Genomic DNA, 4,672 nt, shown 5'->3' on the forward strand with positions numbered 1-4,672 from the left:
TGAAACCAGATGAGAAATGTTAGACACTTTCTTGCCAAATCCCTACCTCTGGTATAGTGGCAACTGATCAGAGGGAAACACTGCATCTCATAGCTTCTCACTGGAGAAGAAAAGAGTTGGGCTATAGTCCATTGCTTCAACTTTTCCAGGAGATCTTGAAGGACTAGCTTGTGTTTTGATGGTCATGTAACCCTTAGGGGACCTGGGATGCTCTAGCTGCAAGAACGGGAACAGAGATGGTGATTTGGGCTAGCACTCTGTATAACCTCTCTGTCTGGCTTAGCACAGAGTAAGGGCATGCAAAACCCCAACTCACAGCTTTTCCCTGGGAAGGGAAAGAGTTGGACCACATGGCAAATGCACCAACTTTTAGAGGAGCTGCTCAAGGACTGGCTTTTGTCGTTTGTCTCAGTGTACTAAACGAACAAAACACAGTCCAGCCACTGGAAGGTTGGTAAGAACAGAGATGGTGGTTTGATGCAGCATGTAGTTCCTTACTGCAGCCCTTCTAGCGCAGAACAAATAAGTGAGAGGCCTCAGTTCCTGGCTTCTCCCTGGAGAGGGAAAGAATTGGCAAGAACATTCAGTGGTCCAACTTCCCTGGGGACTGCCTGTCTCTGGTCTAACTTGTTTCAGTGCTCTTCCAGGATCTCACATACTCAATGCCTGGAGGCTATTACGAATGAAGAGGTGTGAGCAAGGCCCTTCTCCCCTGAAACACGGAGGAGACTCCCCCCTTGCTTGTTCCTACCTTCTGATGGGTTTCTGTCCATCCTTGTCATTCATTGGCTTGTGGATACATCACCCCAATTCTCTGTATCACATGCTCTTTGTATGTCTTCACATGTCTTCCCTCTGTGCCTTCCTGTCTGTGTGTCCACATTTCTACTTTTTATAAAGATACCATACTTGATTAGAGCCCACTGTAATGACCTTATTTTAATGATTACCTCTGAAAAGACCTTATTTCCAAATAAGGTCACATTCTGAGTTACTGAGTGTTAGGACTTTCAATGTGTCTATTCTTATAGGGCAAAATTTTACTTATAGCAATCAAAATAATCACTAATTATGCAAAATACTTATAACAAACAAAAAATATGAAAGAACCTAAACCAAAGTGCATTTTAGTCAAGTTGTTTGAAACTAGTGAAGAAAGAAAATCTTCATATCATCTGATGCAAATAGACATGTTATATCCAGAAGAACAAAGATAAGTTTTTTTGTATTTCCTTTTAAAATTTTTATTTACTTATTTATTTATAATTGGGGTATAGTTGCTTTACAATGCTGTGCTAGTTTCTGCAGTGCAAAAAAAAAAAAAATAGAATAAGCTAAAAGTATACATACATACCTCCTACCCACCGGGGCCATCACAGAGCACCAAGCTGAGCTCCCTGTGCTATCCAGCAGGTTCTCATGAGCTATCTGTTTTACATGTGGCAGTGCCCATACGTCATGCTTGGGTTCTGTTGGGCTTCTTGAATCTGTGGGTATACAGTTTTTTATCAACTCTGCAAGATTTTCAGCTATTTTTTCTAATGCATGTTTCTTTTTTCCTTTTCTTACTCTCTTCTCTGTGGAGACTAATTCTAAATATTTATATACAAAGGCACATGAAGTTGTCCCACTGCTCACTGATGCTTTTTATTTTTTCCAGTACTTTTTCTCTATTTTATTTAAAATAATTCCTATTGCTATATCTTCAAGCTCACTAATCTTTTTTTTAATTTAATATCCAATTTAATTTTTAAAAACCTTAATGAAAAATATAACAGGATCACAACATTTAAAATAAGTACACTTACTAATCATTTCAGTAATTCATTGTAGTCATATTGACTATAGAATATGAAAAATAAATTCAGAAGTTCAATTATTTTAAAACACACTGCTTTTACTGTTGTCAAATTTTACATTTATGTATATAATCTATAGTGGAAGCAGAATTTCTCTCTAAAAAACATTATCTCTTTAAACTCTTGGCATATTAGAGCCATAAGCAATTTCTGTCATATAAAAATTGCGTTTCAAATTTGATATATCAGTGGTAGGCTATCACAGCCAGCATATATAATCACTATGTAGTGACTTGGCTTTCTAGTCACAGAAAGCCATTATTTTCTTTAATGTAGAAAGATTAACATATATTCTACAGGAGGCATCGAGGTTAGTAATTCTGTTGGATATGTCCTGACATAATTTTCAAACTGTACAATGACCCAGTTTTGTTATGGCCATATTTTATTTGCTGGCTAATGGCAAAAGGCAGTAATTTAGTTTCATTATTTTCTTAAAAGTATGTATTCCTAAAAATCATGGAAAAGTTGGAAAGATTGCTAAAACATTGAAACTTTAAATATATCTTATAAAATCTGGCTTATACAAAAATGTAAGCTGAATATAAACATGAAACAGTCATGATAATTTTATGCAAGTCTATTTTATGGTCTTCAGTTATATACAGAAGTTTTTCAGCTCTGTTACTTGTAAAAAGATCAATACTGGATTGCATTACTATTTATTGGCAAAGGCCAAAAAACTTGCTTTAGCATTAATCTTTTACATGATTAAATGTGGAATTTCCTAATTTGAGATCACCTAAACATTGAAGGAAAATGAAAGGGCAATATATTCATAAACTAATGAGTAATTTCACTGCAATGTATCATAAAACACAGAGAAACCACACAGATCTATGCATGTATACGTGTATCTGTATCCATACACATATATATCAGTCTTAAAGCCTAATTAGATGCTAATTCCATACTGAGCTTTGCATTTTTTCTTACTCCACCAAATGAATAGCTTTTTGTTGTCATCTCATTCTTGAAGACAATATGGAGAAAATCTTGACCTCATTCTTCAGGGTATCCTTTACTTTTTTTTAAATGCAACAAAATGCACTGCTGGTGTCCTTTGCAAAGATAATCAGCCCTTACTGGGTCGTTTGTTGGAATCAGTAACTGGATCCTTAGAGACATTAATCCCAAGGCCAAGTAATTAAAAATGACTATACTTGAAAGAAAAGTTCAAGTATTTTACCTTGCTATTTTCTGTAGGAAACCTTTCACCAAAATCAAAGAAAGCGTTTTCAATACTCCATTTTTTTTTTTACCTTCCTCTTTTTCACCTTCCACAGTCTCTTTTAAGCTACTATATTTTTACCATCCCATTGGCCCTGATGCTGGGAAAGATTGAGGGCCGGAAGAGAAGGGGGTGACAGAGGATGAGATGGTTGGATGGCATCACTGACCCAATGGACATGAGTTTGAGCAAACTCCAGGAGATAGTGAAGGTCAGAAAAGCCTGGCGTGCTGTAGTTCATGGGGTTGCAAAGAGCTGGACATGACTTAGTGACTGAACAACAACAAAACAACAGATTGACTAATTCTAAGATGAGGTTGGAAGCAACCTACAGCTCTTTGAGTTCTCAGTAGTGGAACTTCCTACCTAAAATATCCTAGTCTTTAGTACCAGGGTCAAGAAGATTTCAAGAACCAGTTATGATTGTTAGTGGTGCTGCTGCGCACTTCGGTACAGTTAAAAGTCTTAGATTCTTAACCACTATTTTCCTTCACACGTTATAAATGTTATAATGCTATTGCAGACCACAGATCTAGATACTGATAAAAACTCTATTTCTCCATGTTCAAAAGCATCCTTTTATGATCTTCACCTCAAGCTGTTACGGTACTGTGTTCTACCACTAGAACAGAATAGCCTGAACGGGATCTTTTGTTCCATGATATTTTTAATTAAAGCAATTCCTGCTACCCTGTCTATTCTTTTGACATTGACCAAGTGAGCAGAAGCTCCAGTGTCAGCAGTCCTTTAAAAAGAGACTCCTCTGTAGCCAAAGTCACAACTCATATACCATACCTTCTAGATTATCAGAAGTTTACAGTAAATATTTGGCCCAAATTTTCTTCTGCTCTCTAGCATTTGTAGCCACTGTGATTGGATTTTAGGACTGAATAAGAATCATTTCAATCTAGTTCTTTAGCCAATAACATTCTGAATCTGTGTTTTCTCCTGTGAAGAGAACACTTCCTCTAAGAATAACAGAGTCTGCAGGAATAGTTTTTACTTCTATTGGAAGATGTCCGTCATATTTCTCAGTAATGTAGTTCCACCCCTTTTCATTAAAGACATCATCTGGAAAGTTCATCCCTCTTTTACTCTGCAATGTCTGTTCTACTGTTCATCCTACCTAGTGAATTTTTTATTTAAGACCTTAATTTTCATCTTTATAAATTTGATTTATAAGTCAAACTCCGGGCAATAGTGAAGGAGAGGGAAGCTTGGTATGCTGCAGTCCATGGGATCACAAAGAGTTTGACACAACTGAATCACTGAACAACAACAACAAAGTTTGATTTGGGTCTCTTTTATATTTCCCTTGCTTCTACTTAGCACACCCAGTCTTTCTTCCAGTGTGCTAACTATATGGAATGTCTAGAGTGCTGGTAATGTTCTGTTTATTAACTTGGCTGGGGGATACCTGGTGTTTACATTATTTTGTAGATGTTACACTTATGCTTTACATATAGGTATATAGTATTCCAAAATGAAAATTAGGTGATCCAAGAAATCATATTAGCTCTGCATGTAAAATATCCAAAATCCAACCATATCCCACCAGCTTCACCACTGCTACCCGAATCCG

At 36.6% G+C, this 4,672-nt stretch overlaps 1 pseudogene; it reads right to left on the reverse strand.

Moving 5' to 3' along the window:
- Window positions 1-382: 382 nt before the first annotated feature.
- LOC133062897 (nicotinamide phosphoribosyltransferase-like) lies at window positions 383-4,174 on the reverse strand (annotated as a pseudogene).
- Between the last annotated feature and the right edge of the window lie 498 nt (window positions 4,175-4,672).

Source organism: Dama dama, chromosome 9 (assembly GCF_033118175.1).
Source record: "Dama dama isolate Ldn47 chromosome 9, ASM3311817v1, whole genome shotgun sequence".
Classification (NCBI taxonomy): domain Eukaryota; kingdom Metazoa; phylum Chordata; class Mammalia; order Artiodactyla; family Cervidae; genus Dama; species Dama dama.